Here is a 12,854-nt window from a genome sequence, read left to right on the forward strand (position 1 = left end):
AACACACCAAGGCTGGGCACATAGGAAGTCCATGGCCAATGTTTTCTATGCATCAGGCCTCACACGGAGCACTTGACCATCATAGCCTCACATAATCTTCACGGTGGTTCTTTCATGGCACCCATTTTTCATAAAAAAACAGTCATCGTTTATCACAGGCTTTTTCTGCAGTAGCTGCTCTTCTAAGTTTTTTACATTCTTATTAATTTTCTTGACGATCCTATGAGGAAGGTACTGATGTCTCATTTTACATGTGAGGCAACCAAATCCCGGAAGTGTTATATCCTTGATACTCAAAGGGTGCTCCATGCACTGCCCGCATCAGCATCGGCTTCCCAGGAAGCTGGTGAGAGACGCAGGGTCTCAGCCCCACCAGGACCTACAGAATTAGAATCTGCATTTAAACAAGATCCTCACTCCCATGATTCCTACACACTTTAAACACCACTCAAGATCAAGGGCCAAATCAAATCATGGCCGAGCTACAACCGTAGACCCAATACTTTTAACTGCTTCAATGTGTAGAGTGCTCGCCAAAGAAAATGCTCTAAGTCTATAATTTCCCTTTCTGCAGTAATCATTTGTTTGGCCAAGCTGCCTTCTCTGCATCTATCCACAGCCCATCCTTCGCGTTTTGCTGACCTCGGTGTTCTGACTAAAATACCCAGGTATCACTGCCATGTGTCAGGCTCCGGTAAAGCTTTGTCAATGGCCATTCCAATGATTTCCAGCAAATGTGCTTCTGAATAAGCTATCGTGTGATTTCCAGAAAGGAAGTTATACCCCAGGAGCACGCCAGAGTTCTGGGAAACAGCCGCTCCTGGTGCTGCTAGGAATAACAGAATAGTCTCAGGTAAGCACCCCAGTACTGCATATACTGGGCTAGCATAAGACTAAAGTCATCTCCGCTTGCCACGGTATGTGAGCCACCATGAAAACCTGTCTTTATTCATATTCTCAGATACCAGGCTAGGAATAACAGGATATTATGACTGCCCTGATGAACTTGGACCAAGATTAATATATTATCATTAACTACCATTCATAGGAAATCAGTTTATCCAGAGAAGAGTTGTCCAACCTCCTGCCTACAGGGTTGGACTCTGGCAACCTGTATTCCAGGAGGCACAAGAGAGACAGCCTCTGTCTGCAGACTGTTTTCAGTACAGAGGCTCACCACACCCACTGCCACAACCCCCAGCTGTACCCACTATCCCTGACACCCAAATGTTTTTCCTGGAGTCTCCCCAGGGATTCTGGCTTCTAGAAAGTCTGAAATAGGAATAACCACAACAGAAAACATCAAATTTTATCACCACGGGAGTAGGAATCTTTACAGTCAAAAATGACCATAGTCTATTAAGTGAAATCCTGCGCCTGGCAGGGCAGGGAGGCTGCGTGAGGATTCTGTCTTTTAATTTATTACATGTTTCAAATAATCTTCCTTTTACTAACCCCACCTGAACGCCCACTTTCAGAAGAAGCTGGTGCTTAATATTACTGAGGTCCCTCCCCATGAACTAGCCCCCTGCCTGGCTCCTACACCTGCTGAGATTTTAGCTCTCCCTAGTTTGGGAAGTAAGCAACCATGCTGTCTTCAGCTATCTAGCTTCCAAAACGTTGTTGTTATTCCCCTTTTCCATTCCCCTTGACCTTGTGGGCTTATAACTATCTTTTTCTTTCATTAGGATTTTGAAGAAAGTAAAAATGAACTCATGAGTTTACTTGACCATGTGTAGCCAGAAACTGGAGTGGATTTCTTTCACATGCATCCTTTTGACCAAAAGACTTTGATATCCTTAGACTACCAAAGGCACAGAGGCATGGTGTCCTCTCGAAAGGACCATTCTAGTGCATGGTCAGTCGTTCAGACGCTCTCACCTCTAAAGAATTACAGAATTTCTGAAAGTGGGACTTGAGGCTCTTTTACCGATTGGATGTGTCACAATAAGAAATGTGTCACCAAGTTACCTGAGTGAAGCCAGAGAAGAGAGAAGCAAAGGTAGATTTTAAACCTCCATCAGTTCCCCACAAATGGTAAGAGCACTAGACGAAAGTCCTCTGACAGCCGGTGCTTTTCCCAAGGCCTTACACATGATTTGCCTCAGGGCGACGATCCCCCCCAGCCTACAGAAGCGTGTTACCTCTTTGTGTTGTTTTGTTACAATTGCTAATAGCTAAATGTACCTCATTCTGGCCTTTAGCTGGACCACTGCGATCTACGTGATCGCACGAACTCAAAACCTCGCCTAAAGGAAAGGAGACCAAAGAAAAGTCAGCAACCAGCTCTGTTCACTGGAGGAACAATAAGGAACATTTATTGACTACTTTGTTCCTAGTCCCGTCCTGTACATGGTTTTCCTCATTTGATCCCCATGACAGACCACAAAATTGACCTTTGTTCTTATTCTTCCGATCTGCAGATGAGGAAGTCTGGATTAGCAAAGCACTAGTCTTCAAGCTCAGATGGTCTGGGTCTGAAGTCCAACAGGTTTTTGTGTGGGGGGGGGGGGGAGTTTGTGGGTTTTCTTTTAATGTTTATTTATTTTCGAAAGAGAGAGAGAGCAATGGAAGTGCAGGGGGGTGCGGGGACAGAGGATCCAGAAGCTCCAGCTGACAGCAGAGAGCCCAATGCAGGGCTCGAACTCACGAACTGTGAGATCATGACCTGAGCCAAAGCCGGACACACTCAAGCTCAACCGACTGAGCCAGCCAGGCACCCCCGAAGCCCACAGTTTTAAAGGAGAAACCACGCTCCACTCCCGATGGCACAGTAGCAGCTACAGCAGCTTAACTCACACGTTATCATTGGACCTTCGGGTTTGTGAAGTGCCCTCACACGTGCTGTATTATTTGACCTCATCGAACACCCACAGGAAACTAGCTGATGCCATGGGTGGAATACCCACACCGAAGAGCTTGGCAAAGATACCACAACGTGTGAGATCTCCAGAGAGAATGGCAGTGGTGCTCGGGCACTACCTTTGCTCCTGCCCCTGGATCCGCTCAAGTTCCACTCTGGGTCTGCTCCCAGCTCAGTGATTTCCAAGACAGCACGAAGGTTCAGTTTGTGTCTAACATTGTTTCTGGTCCCCAAGGGAGGCGGGCTTCTCCAGGAGTGGCACACTTTAGCGAGGAGATCTCAGATCCTTGTTCATTCTCTCTGTCATTCTTTCTTTCTGAAATTGAGGGTTCTGAAATTGAAATTGACGCAGAAATTGACAGTCGTTCCTGTGATTCACAGATCTAGGAGCAGAAAGAAACGTGAGAAAGGCTGGGGATCAGGGTTCTATGCCCCGAGAGGATTGTATCTGATCTATTCAGGGCACATGGGTAGCTAGCCAATTCATAAATTTATAGGGGAAATCATAATAAAATAAGTGGAACTCAAAAATGCAAATATGTAAAATGTGAGTCACATTATTTTGAGACCAATGAGTGAGTGGGCTAGTCCGAGTAGCTGGCCAGCGCTGTGTTCTGGAGGTCTGGCTGTGAGGTGATACCACCTCGTAGTGTTCGTTCTCTAGCTTAAGTAAAACTAGGGACAATTCTGGGTTCTGTGGCTGTTTGATATTCCCAGAACAGCAGCAAAGATTCAAGGGACCTCATTGTAGATGCTGGCCCAGCCTGGGAAGATCAGGCAAGGGGGAATCCTAAAAACATGGGGACCCTCCCACCCCTTACCTGCCCCTGGAGACAGGTTGCCCCCCAGGCCTTTCCCTCCTTTTCTTGTCCTCCTTTCTCCCCTTCCTGAACCTTTAAAGATAAAAAGATAAAAAGATAAAAAATTTGAATACTCTATTCGCGTATGAGATTATGACAGAAGATGGGAGCCCATCGCCAAAGGCTCATTTTATATTATCTCAACTACCTTATAGTAGACTTTCATACTAGTGAGTTTTAAAGCATTTCCTGAGCTTACCTGAGCTGCTTCCATTAATCCTTAAGCAGTCTGACATAAAGAAATCACTACAGTTAGCTAGCAGGTATCCTTTGTATTTTACTTAGGACTGTTTTCTTGTATTAGTCCTCAGGGAGAAGTGTGATCCTTTCAATGGTTCTGTTATATATAATATAATTGTGTGGTTACACAACTGCTTCTTGTGCTGACCACATCCCTCGATAAGCACATGGCAAGTGCTCTGAGAGCAAGGATGGTCCCTTCTGCTTAGCTTGACCTGCCGCACCTGGTCCTATGCTGAGCATCTAGTAAGTGTTCAATAAATCTTTGGTGACCAAAATGGGTAAATAAATCAGATGATTCAAAATCCAAATGATAAGCACAAATCATAATAAAACAAAACAAAACAAAAACTTTATACAAGACCACATGAAAACTTGCCATGAAAGAATAAATACTTGGCTGCTTGACCTATTTTCATAGACTTCCTCAACTGCAATCTCCATTTGATGGAAGAAAATGATACCATCATTCATTCACTCCACAAACAATTATTGAGGACTTACTATGCTCCAGGCGCTGAAATAGTTCTTTGATAAACAAGACATCTTGGTGGAAGAGATGATTCAAGTCTTTATAGCATTTAGTGGTTGGAAAGTCTTAGGGATTGCATTGCATCCCCCCAAATTCATATGTTGAAACCCTAACACCCATGTGACTGTATTTGGAGATAGGATCTTTAAGATCATTTCTACTTTTCATGGATTCCAGTAAAGGAAAATCTACAGTTTCCCTTGATATTTCCCTTGCTGATCACTTAGCTTTCCCAACCCTGTCTAAAGCTTTCACTGCATGGTTATGTTTAATGTTTATCTACCTCCTGAGGCTCATAGCCTACTCCCAAAGCAAGTCTCGGCCTAGTTCATATGCCAGCTGCCACCGCTCAGAGTCTGGCCTAAATATAGCTACAGCCCTCCCAGGGTTTTCTTGTTTCTCCTATGAACCAAATGCTTTGATTTTCAGTTCTGGTTTCAATTGGCCAACAAGGTAATTTGTTTCCATGTATAAGCAATCTCTCTGCGGTATTTCTGAATCACCAAAGACCGTCTACTTTCCCTTTGGGTCTTGGAAATAGGTAAGTATATAACCCAGCTAACTGCTGCATGGGCTTGGTCTCTGCTCTCACAGCTGAACTTGGGGTGTTTATATTTGTTATCTATTCCTGCTGAATAAATTACCACAATGTCAGTTATTTAAATAACACAGACTTATTATCTCCATGTTTGAGAGTCAGGGATCCAGCCCAGCTGAGTCCTGCACCTCAGGTCTCTCACAGGCTGCATCAAGTTGTTGACAAGGCTGGAGTCTCATCTGAAAGGTTGACTGGGGAAGGATCCACTTTCAAGCTCATTCAGATCGTCGACAGAATTTTTTTCTCCAGGGGCTGCTGGGCTAAGAGCCTCAGATTCCTGCTGGTTGTTGGCCAAGCCCATTCCCACTTCCTGGCCACATGGGCCTCTCCAACATGTCCATTACTTCAGCAAAGCATGAGAGCTAAGAGAGCATATAAAGAGAAGCTGCTGGCAAGACAGAAGTTACAATCTCTTGTAACCTAATCACGGAAATGATCACCTTTGCCATTGTCCTATTGATCAGAAGCAAGTCACTAGGTCCAAACCCCTCAAGGCAGTTGTGTGTTGATTACATGCGGATGTGAATAGCAGGAGATGGGCATCATCAGAAACCCTCTTAGAAGGTACCCACCACAGTATTAGTGAGCAGAAGATAAGCCACTGTGATGTGTCAGTCATCTCTAAGTTTCTTCTGAATTCTTGAAAGAGCTATTTATCTTCATGTTTCTTAAGAAAGGAAGCCTTGGGATGCCTGGGTGGGCCCACAGGTGAAGTGTCCAACTGCAGCTCAGGTCATGATTTCACAGCTCGAGGGTTTAAGCCCCACGTCCGGCTCTGTGCTGACAGCTCAGATCCTGGAGCCTGCTTCGGATTCTGTGTCTCCCTCTCTCTGCCCCTCACCCACATGCGCGCTCTCTCTCTCTCTCTCTCTCTCAAAAATAAACATTTTTTTAAAAAGAAAGAAAAGAAAAGGAAGTGGAAGAAGGTGATATCGGTTTCATTGTGACTGTCAACCTCTTAGAAGTGAGAAATTCTAACTGTGCAATTTCTCCTGCACTCCCCATACCCGTTATCCTCAGCCACTTGGCTGACTGACAAGAACCACCTATCAAACGCATCCTAGACAGAACTTACATAATGTCTGCCAAAAACTACTCTTCCTCTCCCAGGTGACAGACCATCCTACAGTAGTGTCTCAAGCCAGAAACTACAAAGTTACCCCTGACTCCTTCCTTTCTCTCTTTCCCTACCTTCACAGAGTAAAATATTAAACAAGTATTTGGATAAACTGTAAGTCACGTGACAGAGGACCTACATAGTCATAAGGGTTGTTATTCGCTGATAATGGAGCCTAAAGGGGATTCCTGTGTGATTTGGGTAAATTAATTTACCTCTCTAAGGTCTAGTTTTTTAAACTAAAAAAAAAAGTGGATAATAATAGGAAACATACGTCAAAGGACTGTTCTGAGGATAAAATGAAATGATATCTGTACAAAGCTTAGCATATTCTCTCACATCATATGAGCCCTCAGTACATGTTTGCTCCTATCGAGCTATCCGAGAGCCACACTGTGGCCATCTTTGTTTGCTTACTACCTCAGAAGTCTCTTCTCAAAGCCTCCACATTAGAGGCTAAAAAGCTAAACACACATTTTTCCAACCCATCTCATAGCCTTGGATATCTAGGGACACAGGTTTGGAATTGTTTCGTGCTTCTGTCGTTAAGAACGCCTGCCTTCCTTGAAGACAGATGGATCCAGGGTCTGCAATTTTAGCAGCCATTTGCATCCATGAGATAACAAGCATGTGGTTGAACAGCCACACACAAAAGATGGTGGACAGAAAGAGTTTCTGTCCCTGATGACATTGCCAAACAGCAGAACCAAGGCCAATATCCAGCTGCCTTCAGGCTCCTTGTCGTGCGAAAACCATTGTTTTGTCGGGTATTCTGTTATCTGCGGTTGAAAACCCTCCTCACAGATAATGTGTTTCAATACCTTGCAATTCAGTTACCTGAAATTTTAGGCCAGAAATCTGGACCAAGGTCACGACCTTCTTCAATCCAATATTTGAAATTCTATTTTTCCACATTAGGTGGCTTCTTATAGATGGTATAAACACAAGGAAATTGTGTGAACTTTATAATATGCTCTGTTTGTTCCTCTTATATTTTTTCAATATTTATTTATTTTGAGAGAGAGAGTGTGTGTGTGAGCAGGGGAGGGGCAGAGAGAGAGGGCGAGAGAGAACCCCAAGCGGGCTCCATGCTGTCAGTGCAGAGCTCAACACAAGTCTCGATCTCGGGAACCGTGAGATCATGACCTGAGGCGAAATCAAGAGTTGGATGCTTACCTGGCTGAACCACCCAGGCACCCTTATTTGTTCTTCTTATTATTAAATTTACCACATTTATTTCAAAAGCATATTCCTGACCTTGAAAAGAGTTCCACATATTCAAAGTTCTGATATTATGTCAAAGAAGCATCAAAGAGAAAAGGCGTGAGGAGAAAAAAAAAGGCAGAACTTCCGACACAACAAACAAAAGAAGAAGGAGAAAAGTATATTGATATAACCATAGGCAGCATCAGCGCTTCATTTCCAAAGTTTTTAGAGAACCGATCTTAGAATTTACCTACAGGGGTATATTTATTATGAAACCTCCCCCCCTCATTTCATCTCTTCCTAAGAATTCTCAAGAGTGACATTTTAGGATCGTGAAAGACCTACATATACAGATATCAAATGGGCAATATGCAAAGTAAATTTGTGCCAAACCAGTATAAGAGCCCAGTGAGGATTCACCTGCTACAAAATATCTAGTCCAAGTCCTGCCTAGAAATGCCAAGACTTACCTGAAAATGCAGCCATGAGAATTGCTGCCGTGCAGAGAACATGGCAAAGAGACTGGTTCTAGAACTTCAGCGGCCACTAGCCATGGAGCACTTGAAGTGTGGCCAGTGCCCCATGTTGAAATGAAAATGTTTTGTATAAGTTTTAGAACATAAAATAAAACCTGCTCCAAAATCAATTTAACCTGTGTCCATTATTCTGATATGGTCAATAGAAAATTTTACTTTATCCATATGGCTCTTACTACACTTTTACGAGAGAGTACTGCTCTAGAACATGGCTCTCAGAAGAACAATGACCCAACTTCATGTACCAGATTCAAAGAATTGAGCCTCAACAGACTAGCCACTGGATGTGGACATTTCCATGTGCAGGGCAGATAGGTCTAAGCAGAAAGTGGGCATGATTCTGACAAATGGAGAGCAGGCTTAACTAGGTTTATGAGAGGCTGGGGGTGGGGTGTGGAGGAAAAGAGAAGATCCTTACAACGGTTGGCTACAAACTGTCTTCAGACCATCAATCCCACCTGGGGCTGATTCCACCCATCTTGTCGTGCTGTTCTCTGTTTCTTGTACTATTTGTCTGCCTTGATCACCTTCCCAGGGATGTTTGGTCTCCATGAGCTATTTCACTTGGCTGCTGCTTCCAGTTCCTTCCAAGCCTCCCAGTGTGATGAAGGATTTTAATGCCCTGGGGCCACTGCTATAGAACTCCTGTTGCAAAGTGAGCAAATGGAACCAAAGTGACAGATGTTTTTCCACACAGCAGAGACCCAGGCAGTTAACTCAGTCACGGAACTGCTGAACTACTCTTGAAATGAGCTACAGGTAGAGGACCTCATCCATCTTCTTCTTGAAGCCTTCAAGGCCTCCATCCCCTGTGATATATTGTCGGTTTCCATTAAGAGCCTGGAGTCGCATAGCATTTGCTCTCTGAAGAGCATCGGCTGTGCGGGAGAAACTCATTAAATGAACAAGTCAGCAGAGCTTTAATAAACAATCAGATTAACGGCCCAGTAGGAGAGTTACAATCCCATAAGTAATAGATTTAAAACCTCACTAGGCCCAGGTTGTGGGTCAGCAGAAGCATTTGCCTCTAAACGATTTTTGGGCAAAAAGCCATTCTGTTACCTGGTGGTCTCTGTGGGTTCCTTTTAAATTTAGTCCTGTTTGAGAGTGTCAAAAACAAGGGCATTTTCCAAATGACAAGACTTTTGTTTTAGAATAAAACATAGGGAAGCCATCTATAAGGGAGGGTGAAGCTGAGACCATACTTCACTTGCCCGTGGACAGCATCTAGGAGGACAGACCAGGAGTCAGAAGACGGAATTTGTTGGCTGAAGTTGCTAAGGAAACCCACCTACCCCCTGAAGGATTTTCCTTGCTGTGTGCTTACTTGGGAAGGTCAGCCAAGCCATGGCTGGGTAAAAATTCACCCTGGGAAAAGTGGCCAGCTTCTTTGGCAATGTGTCTATCATTCCCTCACAGCAGAATGTGGGAATCCATTGACTTGCCTGGTGAGAAAGACAGTGTGAACCTCCCATGCTGGTGGTCCTCATATGACCAATGCTTGACTCTGGGGTTTGGCCAGTACAGTCTTTCCACATGCATCTCCCTGCTATTGCCCATGAAGTGGTCACTTTACTCGACGGCAGATGCTATTGGTTGCTTTTCCCAAACTACACCACAGTTTGTCCTTGCCAACAGAGGCGTATAGAGGCTAAAAATGCCAGATACTAATTTTCTTGCATCCTTGAAGCTCGAACTTAGTTCATAGGATCTAAAGAGAAGTCGGCGGTAGGCTTTCTGGGAAGGGTTTCTCTCTGGAAAAGGAAACACATGAGAAGAAATGCCCATTTTGTTCCCCATCTTCGTTTCCGATGGTTGCTGTCACAGATGATCACAAGCTTGGTGGCTTAAGACAACGAAAATGTATTCTCCTATAGTTCTAGAGGACAGAAGTCCAAAATCGGTATCACTGGGTCCAAAGCAAGGAGTCAGCATGGTCACACTTCCTCCGGAGGTTCTAGGGGAGCCTGGGTTTCTTCACTCTTTTGGCCTCTGGTGGCCGTTGGCATTCCTTAGCGTGGCCACACCACTCCAGTCTCTGCCTCTGCAGTCACGTTGCCTTTTCTTCTCCTGGATGGTGTCAAATCTGCCTCTGTCTCCCTCATATTGGGACACCTGAGACGGCGTTTAGGGCCCAGGCAGAAAATCTGGAAAGATGTCCCCACCTCAGAGTCTTTTTCTGCCATATAAAATAACATTCGCAGGTTCCAGGGATTAGGATGGGGATATCTTTTGGGGGGCAATTATTCAGCTTACCACATGGTGCAAGCTTGGGGAGTCAGAGCCAGAAAGAAGGAACGCAGCTGGGTCCCTCACCTGGTTACGCCGCTGAATAACGAAACCTGGGATCATCTCTCCAGGCTTATGTTTAAGTGAGATAACAAATGCCATTGTTGAAGCCACCTGGAGGTAAGCGTAATGTTACGTGCAGCTTAGGTCCTATTGGACACCACCATCGACTTTTTTTTTTACCTGAGGAGGTAATAAGGATACAGATGATAAGCTAAATGGAAATGGGTCACTTTGGCCATTATTCTTATAGAAGATTTTGCAATTCGCATCATCTTCTGATGCTATTCCCTTTTGCAATATTCTGATCGTTTTCCTGCATATGGTGCACCACCCTCACAAAACAGAGAGCTTGATAAGAGCAGCAATGCCAAATCATTTGATTCTTACCTGTGACACACTGCTGGGGTGAAGGAAATGCTCATTAAATTATCAGCTACTCAATCAATTTGAATATTAAAGTCCGTCACGAAAATTGATTATATTTGGATTACCCGTGGATTTCTAAAGCATATGATAACACGGTTTCCTATGAGAATTAATAACTACACTGTGTTCACATTTCATGTGCAGAATGCAGTTATCACTATTTTCTTGAGGGTTCATACTTCTCCAAGTACTATGCCAGGTAAGTAACAGTCCCCGTCTCTGTCTCCGTCTCTCTGTCCCTGTCTCTCTCATACACACACAACACGCACACACGCACCCGCGCGCACGCACACACATTCCCTCATAGTGTTCTTCAAAAAAATTCTCTCCAGCTTACAAATGAGGAACCGGAAGCACCACCTGGCTAAATAACTCACCCAGAATCACAAAGCTAGAGAGAACCAGAGCCTAGGTCCAGACCAATATCCATCTGATTCCAAATTCCATGAACTCTTTCTCACATACGCTGCCTCCCACCACGCCATTCTATTTCCATAAAGAAATCCAAGAACTTTCACAGAACGATTTGGGGTAAGAGGATTTAAGAAAAGGAAAATACACATACATACCAATTGGGTTGATTGCCTTATCCCACGCGTAAAGCGTGGATTAAGAAGAAAAGTGGGAAGATCCTCTGGGAGGAACAGAGCCAATTAGGAAAAGGCAGAAAAAGAAATAGGAAGAAGGTCTCAGACCCTTTGGAGGTCGTCTTTATAATGTCTTCTTTATAACCGTGGGAACTCCAGCCACCCCCTTTAGTAGAAATCACAAGCTGCTACCTGCAATAATTTATTTGTAGTTGTATGAAGTTCAATTAATTAATTAATTAAATGATTGTATTGGTATGAACATACCCCAATCACCAGCATTTCAGAACTAAGGTTGGGTTTGCCCCTATGAAGTCACCATAGAAATGTCATTGCCTAAGACCAGGCAAAGCAGTCATCCAGCGCAGGGGAGGATTCTTCCCAGTGATAATCTGTCTATTCAAAATACAGATATTACACATATTATATAGTCTTACATTTATATATAAGTAATTATATAAGAAATTACTCCCAAGACATGTCATTAACTGAAAAGAAGAATAATACATACAACATAAATACCACTTATTTATGTTATAATACCACTTATTTATTTGTTTGAAAAAAAACCAACAACTCTAGAATATTCTTATTTTGAGTTTCCTTATTCTACCTTGGAAATTTTCAATACTTACAAATTCCAGTAAAATTCAACAACCTAATTCCAATTCCAAGCACACCTCTTCTTTCCCATTTACCCAAACACAGTTTTTAAATACAATAGTGCTATATGATAATATATCATTAATGACCCCCTACTCTTTCCAAAAACACTAGGCAGGGTACAAATACACTGTTAAAAAATTACAAACTCTTTCTGTCTGGAGATGCTGACTGTCTCAGCAACTTCTCAATGGTCAAGATAAGTAAACGTTTTATTCGTGGGTCAGTGTTATGCCCAGAATTCGTGATCCCCAAAGACCACTAGGGAGCCGAGTCTGATGCAAAAGCAAAAGAACCTTTATTCGAGCTAGCTCGAGCTCAATCCCCTACCTGCACCGACGCAGCGGTGAGATACCAGGGAGAGAGAGCGAGTTTCAAAAGCACAAAGGTTTTATAGGGGTCTAGGGGCAGTTGGTGAGGTAATGGCTGTGGCCTCAGCCGATTGGCTGGGGAAGGGTCGTGGCCTCAGCCGATTGGTTGGGGAAGGGTCGGAGTCCTGTTACGCAGGTCGCTGGGCGTGTTTTGATCAGAAAGTTTGAACGGGTGAGCGGGAGGTTACTCAAGGGGAGGAGGCGCAGTCTGAGGTTTCTGTGAATTTCCCGGAAAAGGGGTCATGTCGGGGACATAGTCACTCAAGGTGGAGAACACAGAACAAGATGGAGTCGGCCGGCGTAGGCCCACCCTTTCATCAGTATTACTTAACAGTTCATTCCAGAATATTCTTGTTCACGAAAATGAGACTGTTCACCAATAAAGAACTTGACTGTGTCAGGAAATTCCCGCACATACATGTGTCCAGACAAAGAGTTTGCTTCAATGGAGAAGCGGTTCTCCTTTTGGAACAATGGAGTCCTTGCCTGGGCAAACTGCTCACCAACCAAACAGCATTTCAAGACACATGCTTGGTTGCAACCACTAATCCAGAATATACGAT

The sequence above is a fragment of the Panthera pardus genome, unplaced genomic scaffold (genome assembly GCF_024362965.1).
Source record: "Panthera pardus isolate Hobbes unplaced genomic scaffold, ASM2436296v1 HiC_scaffold_17, whole genome shotgun sequence".
In the NCBI taxonomy this organism is placed as follows: Eukaryota; Metazoa; Chordata; class Mammalia; order Carnivora; family Felidae; genus Panthera; species Panthera pardus.